General features: G+C 50.4%; 1 protein-coding gene across 1 annotated transcript in view; it reads left to right on the top strand.

The window, feature by feature from the left end:
• Window positions 1–12,383, top strand: part of rab11fip3 (RAB11 family interacting protein 3 (class II)) — a gene marked incomplete at its 5' end in the record, with an annotated part of 48,686 nt that overhangs the window by 3,744 nt on the left and 32,559 nt on the right. The window lies entirely within an intron of this gene.

Below are 12,383 nucleotides of genomic sequence, written 5' to 3'. Positions count from 1 at the left end.
CCTGGTAGGGCTGTCTGTTAAAGCCTGGTAGGGCTGTCTGTTAAAGCCTGGTAGGGCTGTCTGTTAAAGCCTGGTAGGGCTGTCTGTTAAAGCCTGGTAGGGCTGTCTGTTAAAGCCTGGTAGGATGGGTAATGAAGCAGGAACTGGGTGTGTGTTGGTTTGTTGTAGACTAATGCTACTGGAAGCAACAGAGAGTGTGACTGTCTTTATATTTGAAAAAACCTGTTATTGAAACTAGGCTAGTTTGAGAGAGAGCCTAAAGCATTACATGGTGGGGATGGGGGGGACATTTGTCACACAGTGTCTACCTGGACCCAGGCAGGTGGAGTAGGCTCTTATTCAGACACACTGCCTGCCCCACTGTCTCGTGTGATGGCTGAGAGAGCTCCCTGCTGGGTCCAGTTACTCTCACACACAATAGACCAGGGAAACATGAGCACTGGGCTGGATCACACTGAGGATCTCTGTGGGCTGGTTCATTATTCAAACCCTCAGCACATGTAGGACCACAAGACCTGTCTCTTTAGGGTACACCTGGGCTCCTCCTCCTCGTCTCTTTAGGGTACACCTGGGCTCCTCCTCCTCCTCCTCGTTTCTTTAGGGTACACCTGGGCTCCTCCTCCTCGTCTCTTTAGGGTACACCTGGGCTCCTCAATGACCGAAGTATAGTTGATTCGCTTACTTTAGACAAACGTACTTATTGTAAGCCGCTTTGGATAAAAGCGTCTGCTAAATGACTTGAATGTGAATGTAAACCCCAACATTGGTCTTGAGAGGGGTTAGCCTCGGCTACATTTAGTATGATGAGAAATGGTAGGCTAGGCTAGGCTAGGCTACATGGGTTTCAGTGGGTTTGTGAACATGAGACTGAAGAATCTACTGGTGTTAGGCTTATATATGTGATTAGTGAGTAATTCCATGTTCTACAGCGTGGGGCTTGTAGTGCATTATGTGATGATAGTGAACCCAGGTCACTGGCTTTCCCTTCATACCACTCTTAACATAAACCCTGAGGGAGGGAGAGGGGAGAAGAGAGAGGGAGGGAGGGAGAGGGAGAAGAGAGAGGGAGGGAGGGAGGGAGGGAGGGAGAGGGGAGAAGAGAGAGAGAGAAAAATGCTTATTGAATTTAGTGGATTTGGCTCGTTCTGCAGATCGTTATTAAATCCCTGTTTGGATAAATATTTAATCTGCATTTGGTGGGTGTTCAAGAGCTGGGATTAGGGTCGAGCATCTCGATAAATCTGCATGGGAACATATTGGCTGTAATGAATTCTGACAGGACTGGTGTCATATCCAGTACGTCAGAGATGGCCGAGCCCACAGGCATCGCAGCCCGCGTCGAGACGAGTCATTGAACGCTTTATTCTCCAGTTTTATGACCGCTGGGTCCTTCCTGGTAGGCAGTTAGAATATGAAGTACCACTTGTGGAGCCGACTATTGTGGTGTTTGCTATAGCCTAGGCCTAGCGAAGCCCAATGTTACCAATAAAGAATTCTTAGATAATAACCATGTAATTACATATGTAATTACACTGTGACCATATAGTTTCTAATTAGCTCGGTAATTAGAAGACTGAATCAAGTGTCACCGCGCCGTTTGCTGTAGAGGTATAAGCCTAGTAGTGCTCATGTGAAAAAGCTGCTGTGGCCTACCCCACCGGTCTACCCGGGGAGGCTGGTGGAGGTAGAAATCGGAGGACTGGTATCATTCCGTTCCATGCGTTACAGTGACCCAGTCCGCCGATTTCTACCTCCACCAGCCTCCCCTGGTAGATGCCACACTGCAATCTATATATCAGTACAGGCTTCTGACCTAGAACCTATGATGGGAAATCATCCATGTATTGTCTAGACTGTATAGGCTCCATGCCCTATTGTGCTGCAGACTGGGGTAGGCCTGGTCTCATGTTAGACAGTCCTGCCCCACCCAGAGGCCACAACCTTCCTCTCTCTGTTCTCCATTCCAGCAGCAGCCCAGCCTGCTCCTGACACCCAGGCCTCGGGCGAGGCTGGATGTTCATATCTGTGGTTAACCTCAGGATGTAGCCTAGGTTAGCATAGTGTTGCCTTTCCACAGAAACCAGGGGGAGGCTGGTGGAGGTAGAAATGGGAGGACGGGCTCATTGTAACGTGTGTGTATGAAACCATATCTCATTCCATTCCATGTGTTGCAATGGAGCCCGTCCTCCAATTTTCTACCTCCACCAGCCTCCCCTGAAAGAAACACTACCCCCTCCCCCCGACCCACTCCTCAGCGGTGGGGCGTCTGTCTGAGAAGTGTTGAATAATAGTTAGATTGCGGTCAGTTCCCCTTGTGTGTGTGAACAATCGTTCTTCTGGACACCTTCTGTGTTTGGTGTCAAAGCAAAGGGAGGTTTGTTTTTCCATTTAGTTTCCCTTCTTTTGTATTGTCTGGTCCTTTTAGGGAGGTCCCCACCCTGTTTTAGGGTATTCTATTCATCCACAGGGTCGTTGGGGTCTCTGTGTCCCTTCTGGTGGCTAGCGAGGCTACTCACAGCTGTGTCGGCCCCAGGCTGATGGGCTGATGGGCTGATGGGCCAGACCAAGGTGGTGGTGAAGAGGCTACTCACAGCTGTGTCGGCCCCAGGCTGATGGGCTGATGGGCCGGACCAAAGTGGTGGTGAAGAGGGTCCTTCTCTCTCCATACAAAGGCTCAGTGTAGTACACAAAGTCAGAAAGGTGTCCGGTTCTTTTCCCGTCCTGCCTGCCTTTGTGTCCCAGCCGGGTCAAGGTCTGTTTAGACACAAGCCTAGCTTTGTCCTGGGCTTACTTTCAACAAGCACTCACCTTTTCATTTGCGAATTAGCAGCTGAAAAGTTGCAAACTGGTGTTGTGTAACTGGTGGTACTGGTTAGTCCAGCCCTGTGATTAAACAAGCACATGATAACCTTTCAGTGAGTGATCAGTAGGTAAGTGTCCAGTAGACTGCAGCGGATGTGCCTCTTGCAAAGGGCAAAGCTGTGTTTTAGGAATGAACCAGAATGGTTTGGCTGAAAGAGGAGGTTTTGAAAGATGGTGGAGGTGGTTTTACATTTAATCAGTCAGTCAGTGGGTTTCTCTATCTTCCTGACAGAACGTTGACTGTCGTGTTCCAGCGTGAGTTCCTGATTAGATGTTACCTTGACATTCATTACCTACTCTGTCTCCATTGTATGAAAAGCGCCCTACTGTCAGACAATCATTCGGCAATGATCTGACCACGGTTTAGGTTAATGATCTGACCACGGTTTAGGTTAATGATCTGACCACGGTTTAGGTTAATGATCTGACCACGGTTTAGGTTAATTGCGCTAATCAACAATCATTCAGTACAGATTTCAGGCCAGGCCTGGTCAACAACATTGACACTGGTTTGTTTCCAGTGGGTACAGACGGATTAGCAGGCTCTGTTGCCACGGCAGCTGACTAACCGCCTCTCTTAATCCCTCAACCCCTCCTCCCCCCTTCCACCAGCCACCACCCCCCCTAGTTCAAAGCAGCCGGTTGCCTCTGGTGCCCCTGTATTTCCTGCATACAGTCGTAGGTAGTGTGTGTGTGTGTGTGTGTGTGTGTGTGTGTGTGTGTGTGTGTGTGTGTGTGTGTGTGTGTGTGTGTGTGTGTGTGTGTGTGTGTGTGTGTAGGATTAAGAGGAGAATGTATTCCCCTGAGTCAGAGGGGCTGCCTGGTCACCGTCACCTGCCCATGACCCCTGTTTTCGTACAGGGAGGGGTGTGTGTGGGGGGGGGGGCTTCACAGAGTTCACTCATCAGTCACCGTCGTGGTCCAGAAGAGTCCCCTTCCTGCACCCTAACCCTAACCCTAGGGCCTAGACACTGAAGATCTGACAGGATTGGATTGTTGTTTCAAGATGATAGTAAGTTACTCCACCTTGACCTCTGCTGAGGGTGTTTCTGTCAGACAGGCTGCCTTCTCCCCACACCTAGGGAGTAGGGGGCTAGGGAGTAGGGGCTGGGGAGTGGGATGTAGGGGGCTAGGGAGTAGGGGCTGGGGAGTGGGATGTAGGGGGCTAGGGAGTAGAGGCTTGGGAGTAGGGGCTAGGGAGCAGGGGGCTAGGGAGTAGAGACTAGATAAATGAACATGACATGGTGAATTCCTCCCAGTTCTGAGTCTGAGGCCTAGCCTCGGAGGCCTAGCCTTTAAGTCAGTGTTCTTCAATGGTGTTGGATATCTATTGGACACAGTGGAGGTAGAAATCGGAGGATGGGCTCATTGTAATCCATGGAATGGGGAATGGCATCCAACACGTTTACATGTGTGTTGAATACCATTCCTCATTCTATCCCATGCATTACAATGAACCCGTCCTCCGATTTCTACCTCCACCAGCCTCCCCTGGCGTCTCTGTTTCCCCAGGATTTGTTTTGGATCGGCTCGCCTAACCAGAGTGTGTGTGTGTGTGTGTGTGTGTGTGTGTGTGTGTGTGTGTGTGTGTGTGTGTGTGTGTGTGTGTGTGTGTGTGTGTGTGTGTGTGTGTGTGTGTGTGTGTGTGTGTGTGGTATGGTATTACCTGTCTAGTTTCCAGGTGCTGTGGTCCGGTCCATAGTGTACCGTACAGCTAACTCAATCTGCTTCTCAGATGTCTGCCCTGTCGTGACTACTGACCAGAGAGACATGGGGAGAGAGAGAGAGAGAGACCTGGAGAGAGAGAGAGACATGGAGAGAGAGAGACATGGAGAGAGAGAGAGAGAGAGAGAGACATGGAGAGAGAGAGAGAGAGAGAGAGAGACCTGGAGAGAGAGAGAGACATGGAGAGAGAGAGAGAGAGAGACATGGAGAGAGAGAGAGACATGGAGAGAGAGAGAGAGACATGGAGAGAGAGAGACATGGAGAGAGAGAGAGAGAGAGAGACATGGAGAGAGAGAGAGATACATAATGAGAGAGAGATACATAATGAGAGAGAGATACATAATGAGAGAGAGACTGACTGACACTGACTCGGGGAGATGGAGACAGAGGGATATATAATGAGAGAGAATTAGACCCAGATCTGTTTGCTTTCGTCGTGAAGGAAAACCAGCGAGCAGCAGACAGACTTATCTTCAGAATGTGAGGAATGTGATGTAGCCTCACTAATGACCTCTGAGTGGATTTGGTGTTCATTGATTTAACGACCAAGATTTAGTCTATCTAGGCTCTCAAGGCCTCTACCCCGGAGGCTACCGTCAGTGGAGGCTGCGGGAGGTAGACACCGGAGGACAGGCTCATGTTCCATTCCATGCCTTACAATGAGCCCGTCCTCCGATTTCTACCTCAACCAGCCTCCCCTGCATAGATGACAGTGGCTCACAGCCTCACAGCTTAGCCTCCAGTTGTGTCGTGATTTTAAGCGATACCAGAAATGCCGCGGTTCAGTTTGATTTGCAGTCAATGGCACATTGAGGCTTTATGACATCAATATGCGATTATTTATTCCCTCAGCGGTGACTCAGTAATTACACAGCGGAGCAGCAAGCATCTCAGTAACGCCGTTGAGAAATGAGAGAGAGCCGTTGTGTTCGGGGCGACCACGGCTCACGTGGACGACAGGCTCGATAGCCACGGTCAACTGTAACTGCCTGTGGAGAAATGTTAAATGGAAGGGTTTGAGTTAAAAAAACGAAAAAACATTTAGAATGTAAATAGAACCATTGTGTCGATGAAAAGAACAGGAGATCTATAAATGCTTTCAGAGGGATGGAAAGTTTGAGTGAAACATTATACTGCATTACAGAGCGTGTAGAGTTCGTTTACGGCCCGCGGTTCTGCGAACGTGATAAACACTGTTTGTCCCTGTGGCTTTTTATTGTGCCTGTGGAAGCTTTACAAATCATTTCATTTTACTTGGTGGTTAACGTTGCTGGCAAGCCTCTGTCTTGGGTAACCAAGGTTTTGTTTTTGTCTAGTAAGCAGAGATCCGTTCTTATCTTGGCCCTAAAGATCCCTTGAAGGAGCAGGGCGTAAGTCTGGTGGGAACCTTCAAGGAGCAGGGCGTAAGTCTGGTGGGAACCTGCCACCGCCGCAAAGTTCCAAACAACAACATCCTCCTCATTAATAATATGAAACCCTGAAATGGACTTGCCGTGTCAGACATTAGCTGTTGTGTTTCTGAATAATTCTAATTGGCAGCCACAAGAGAACCCCCCTGGCCCCTCCCCTATAACACCCCTGGCCTCTCCCCTAGAACCCCCCTGGCCCCTCCCCTAGAACCCCCCTGGCCTCTCCCCTAGAACCCCCCTGGCCCCTCCCCTAGAACCCCCCTGGCCCCTCCCCTAGAACCCCCCTGGCAGTATGAACGTTGGCAGTATGAATGTTTGTATACAAACTGAGTGTAGCCCCTAGACACTCCATTTTGGAAAGCGCTTTTCGGGACCAAAACAAAGTAAAAGGAAATACTCATTTACAAATATTAATTCCCTGATCGCCACCGAATTAAACATTACAACCATTGGAAATCTTTTAGAAAGCTCACGTATTGCACCTTTTAACAGTACTGTAGCTGCAGTGCACTTGGAAAGTCCCTGCGCAGGTGTTGTACATTTGTGCTGAAGCGTCAGGAGAACTGAGGGCGTGAGGCGGGTTCAGCCGCTGTTTGCATGAACGTCCTGGTCCACCGCCACTAACGCCTCACAGCTTCACATGCAAATGTGCTCCCGGAAACATTCCAGGAAGTAGAGCCGTTGATCTGGGAGTGACGATCTGGAACGGGAGAGGGAAGTGGTGAGAGGAGGAGGAGGAGGAGGAGGAGGGGTGAGGACACAAGGAAGGAAAGGAGAGAGGATCACGTAGGAAGAGGCCTTTGGCCCGTTTTCACAAGGCGTCTGAGTAGGAGTTATCCAAAAGGTAGCGCTGATCTTTGATCCGCTCTCCTACTCTGAGACACTGGAGGACCTAGAGGGAAGAGAGGAGGAGGAGGAGAAGAGGAGAGGAGAGATGAGAGGAGAGGAAGGTGGAATATATTATGGAGAATGAGGCCTGAACACAGAAGCAGGGAGTAGGGGACTGCGACATGGAACTGGGCCAAGGAGAGGAGGAGGAGAGGGAGAGGAGGAGGAGGAGGAGAGGGGGAGGAGGAGAGGGGGAGGAGAGGGAGAGGAGGAGGAGGAGGAGGAGAGGGGGAAGAGAGGAGGAGGAGGAGGAGGGGGAGAGGAGGAGGAAGAGAGGAAACAGGAAGAAGACAGATTATATGTAGAATGAGGCCTCAGCACCGAAGGAGGGAGTAGGGACCTAAATGGAACTGGGCCAAGGAGAGAGGGATGAAGAGAGGGATGAAATAATGGTGCTGTAGTATAGTGAAGGTCTTGATGGAGAGATGAGGTAAAGACTGGGAATGGATGGAGAGATGAGAGAGTGATGGAGGGAAGGCAGACTGTGGCAGGTTGTGTGGTGTTTCTGTCCTGGTTGTGTAGAACTGTCCTTGTAGTCTGCAGGAACGCAAGCTGTGTGTGCGCATGTGTGGAGCTCAAAGTGTGTGTGTATGTGTGTGTGTGTAACTCAAGGTGTGTATGTGTGTGTGTGTGTGTAACTCAAGGTGTGTATGTGTGTGTGTGCATTTAGCGTAGTCATCTCATTCCCATCAGTCAGCACGGCTCATCCATCATCCTGAAGGTCAAAGGTCATCCAGGAGTGAACACAAGGCAGCACCAGGGACTTCACTGATTGGAGGAGGTCTTCACAACCCTTTCGACCCTTTCTCTAAACAAAGCATTGTGGAGTGGAGCCGGCTCTTGTCCCTCCATCCCCTCCCCTCCCCTCCCCTCCCCTCCCCTCCCCTCCCATCCCCCTGTTCTGTTTCCCTCCCTCCCTCCCTCCCTCCCTCCCTCCCTCCTTTATGCCTAGCCTCACTAATCCCCACTGGAATGTCCCCCATCCTGCCCTGTCCGAAACCTCCCCTCCTGTGTGTGTGTGTGTGTGTGTGTGTGTGTGTGTGTGTGGCCTATTGTAGGCCCAATAGTACACACACAACTCTGCCTAGCTCCGTCTCCCCCTGTGTAGCTGATGAAGTGTGTCACTGCTAGACTAACAGCCCAGTAATGGCCTACGCTCTCTGCTGGAGGACAGCTATTGTGAAAACCCCCTCTAGGAAAGAGGCTCACACCGCTGCTATCCAGCTCCCCTGGGTTGCCACAACAGTGGGTCTGAGTGGAGTGTGTGTGAGTGTGTGAGTGTGTGAGTGTGTGTGTGTGTGTGTGTGTGTCTGTGTGTGTGTGTCTGTGTGGGCAGTCAGGCATGCAGCAGCACTGATTACACACAAATAGAGGAAACAGACAAAACCACCATCCTCCCCTCTCCCCCTCTCCCTCTACACTGCTAACCAATAGATGGACAGGGCCATTCTGAGGTTAGCCAGTGAGGTTAGAGCTTCAGTTCTGAGCAGGGTTCTCCCACTGCCCTCAGGGGCGGAGCTTTTACAACTACAAACATGGAATGGAGTTTCTGCGCTCTGGCCGTTTCTCAACTGTTAGAAACGTGATTCCCTGCATCCTCTCCTCCACCCGCCACCTACTCCACATGCAGGAGAAGACCCAGACCTAAGAGAAGACCCAGACCTAGGAGAAGACCTAGACCCAGGAGAAGACCTAGACCAAGGAGAAGACCTAGACCTAGGAGAAGACCCAGACCAAGGAGAAGACCTAGACCAAGGAGAAGACCTAGACCAAGGAGAAGACCTAGACCAAGGAGAAGACCTAGACCAAGGAGAAGACCTAGACCCAGGAGAAGACCTAGACCAAGGAGAAGACCCAGACCTAGACCTAGAGAAGACCCAGACCCAGGAGAAGGCCTAGACCAAGGGGAAGACCTAGACCAAGGAGAAGACCTAGACCTAGGAGAAGACCTAGACCCAGGAGAAGACCCAGACCTAGACCTAGAGAAGACCCAGACCCAGGAGAAGGCCTAGACCAAGGGGAAGACCTAGACCCAGACCTAGATATTCTCCTCCCCTTAGATATTCTCCTCCAATGCTTTTAGAGAAGGAAGCCAGCGGAGGTCGGGAGGAGAGGACTTGAGGAATCAAGTTTCTTACAATTGTTAAAAGGCCTGCGTGTTTTGCTGTTGTTATAGGACGACAAAAGTGACAGGAAGGGGGGAGGGGGTCCACAACAACATGTCTCACCACCTCCTCTCCGCTGTGGGTGTGAAACACGTATTGGAACAGAGGGACTTCCTGTCTGCAACTTTCGCTTCAGCGCACGGCAGAGCTACAGGCCACAGCCCCGGGTGAGCTGTGGTAGAGAGGGGGGAGGCTGGGGGAGGCCAGGGTGAGCTGTGGTAGGGAGGGGGGAGGCTGGGGGAGGCCAGGGTGAGCTGTGGTAGGGAGGGCGGAGGCCAGGGGAGGCTGGTGGAGGCAGAAATCTTCACAACGTCATTCTGTCATGGTGCTATTGGCTGGCGCCTGCCATGACACGGTGTACCAGCGTGAACGGGGCGATTCTATTGGAAGAGCAGTTTCTGGAGCTCTCAGTCATGTGTTCCATGGCTGTGGTCTGTTGGTCTGAGGTGGTGAATCGAACGTTCCATCCCAAGCAAATAACTACAACTAACCTCCCTCTCATTCACTCTCTCTCTCATTCTTTCTTTCTCTCTCTCTCTCCCCCTCTCAACCGACTGATGGCAAATTCCAACCTCATAAAAACACCCCGTCTATCCTCCGCTGGGCCAGGCTCATTTATGGGTGAGGAGGATTTGCATAGCGCAGATAGCGGTGGGGTTTAGGGGTGGGTGGGGTGGGGGGGCAGGAAGAGTTTGACAGAACACTCAGCAACAACTCCCATATGAATATCTCACTGTAACCACTGACGATGAAGTTGAACCAACCCCTCCCATCGACCCCTCCCCTCCCTATCCTCCCCTAACCTCAGCTGGGAGTGTCCTCTCTCAGCTCCAGGCAGGGAGGGAGAGTCAGACCTAGGTCAAATACACACTGTACCAGGGGAGGCTGGTGGAGGTAGCAAACGGAGGACGGGCTCATTGTGATGCATGGAATGGAATGGGGAATGGTATCAAACACGTAATTGAGGAATGAGGACATGCGTGTTTGATACTGTACCCTTCCTCATCCAGTATGTGTGTTTGATACCATTCCGACCTCCCCCAGCCTCCCTTGGACGACACCCGTACTTCATAAAAGTGTGCCTCGCCTTCTGTGTGACCTTTCGTGACCGTTCCATCAGGTCCATCGGTTCCATCAGGTCCATCAGGTCCATCAGTTCCATCAGTTTCATCAGGTCCATCAGTTCCATCAGGTCCATCAGTTCCATCAGTTCCATCAGTTTCATCAGGTCCATCAGGTCCATCAGGTCCATCAGTTCCATCAGTTCCATCAGGTCCATCGGTTCCATCAGTTTCATCAGGTCCATCAGTTCCATCAGTTCCATTCTACCAGGCAAATATATCAAGTACGTCTCTGCTGTTATGAACAGTTTAGACTTAGTCTAATATTTGACTTCTTCTCTTTGAATAAAAGGAACCAGGATCAGATTAAGAGTTTAAACACCTTTCTCTCTCTCTCTCTCTCTCTCTCTCTCTGTCTCTCTCTCTCCCTCTCTCTCTCTCTCTCAGAGGCTGAGCTGTGTGAGTTGGGAGCTCAGGTTGACTAAGCAGATTGACTGATAATGCGTAACTGATACAGTAGTACTGAACAGAGAAGCCCATTCATCCTCAGAACCAAAGGCTCTTACTGAGGCGGCCCGGTGTTTAAGCCCAGCTGAGGCGGCCCGGTGTTTAAGCCCAGCTGAGGCGGCGCGGTGCTGTTGGGTGCCGTGGTAACGAACCATGTCATCTCTTGTCCTGCTTTACTCTTACATTAAGAGTTGGAGGTTTTCTCATGGCTTCAGTTACTGTTTTATCCACAGAAACCTCCCTCCCTCCCTCCCTCCCGCTCCCCCCCCTCCCTCACACTCCTTCCCCCATCCCTCCCTCCCCCCCCCCATCCCTCTCTCCCTCCTTCCCTAAGTGAGGCATGATTGTAATGACAGCCTAATGAGAAAGTGGATGTGTAATTGCCCCGTAGTGGAGAACATGTGTCTGTCTATCATTAGTGACTGAAAGATGAACACACCTATGCTGGGTGGAGCCTCTGCTAATGCTCTAAACTCAGAGGAAAGGAAACACTCTGTTCTACTCTGGTCTACTCTACTCTACTCTACTGTACTCTAAAACTTTCAGGGTTGATATCTAAAAGAGTAGAGAAACTGGGTCAGAATGAGTGATTTCCTGTGTTTTTCTGAGAGCTTGTATGTGAATCTAGAGCCTGGTCTTAAGAAACCACAACAATGTGTTCCATGTTTCAGCCCAGGCCAATGTTTATGTTGGATTCAGGACTCTGAGGTCTAAACACACACACACACACACACACACACACACACACACACGCACACAACCTCCTTGGATACCACCTTTCCTGTTGCCTGGTTACTTAGCGATTAGATACAGGAGCATCTCGTAACTGATTGCACCTGGTCATGCTAGTGCTGCTTTATGTGACGTGTGTGCGTGTGTGTGTGTGTGTGTGCGTGTCTTCGTGTGTGTGTGTGTGTGTGCGTGTGTGTGTGCGCGTGTGTGTGGAGGTAAAACAACCACAAGCTCACCTTGTCTGAAGACACTGCAACCTTGTAAACCTGAAGCAGCTTTTTCCATGTACCTTATAAAAGGAATTATACGATCTGAAATATGTCAACGTGTGCAAAGATGGACGCCATTCTGGAGGATATCACACTCTTTATTGGTTCCTCCCTCCCTTCCCTGAAATCACACCTCTGTCAGGTGCAGTAGACTAGCATATTAACACGAGAGAGACCTCACACAGACAGTTTGGGCTTTTTACTGTGCCTGAAATAGCTTCATAGCAATATGTCTGGTATCGTGACTTTATGTAGCCAATTCTCTGATTCAAAGTCCTGGCCTGTGTGTTTTGAATGGCTCTACCTGTCCCTCTGCCTTAATTCACTTCGCCCAAACTGGCCCTGTGCACTACTAGCTGCTAGGCTAGCTAAGACTAGCTCTTTATCCTAGTGGCTAGGCTAGCTCAGACTGGCCCTGTGTTATCCTAGTGGCTAGGTTAGCTCAGACTAGCCCTGTGTTATCCTAGTGGCTAGGTTAGCTCAGACTAGCTTTCTGTGCTCCTCGCGGCTAGGCTAGCTCAGACTGGCTTTGTGGGATCCTGTGTTATCCTAGCGACTAGCTCCCTGTTACATCATGCTCATATTAGGCCAGAGTGTCCTCTGGTTTATTCATGAACCACTCAGCCAACATGTCTGATGAGATTATAAGGGGAAGTGAGAGGTCTGATCTCTGATGGCCGTGACTAAAGAGTGTTTTGAGCCTTCATGACTGTCTCCATAGAGGACGTGGCGTGTTTGAAAATGCCAGAACTTCAAAACTTTTCT

The sequence above is a fragment of the Argentina silus genome, assembly GCF_951799395.1.
Source record: "Argentina silus genome assembly, chromosome: 16".
NCBI classification, from domain to species: Eukaryota; Metazoa; Chordata; class Actinopteri; order Argentiniformes; family Argentinidae; genus Argentina; species Argentina silus.
This window is presented reverse-complemented; position numbering and strand designations above follow the sequence as displayed.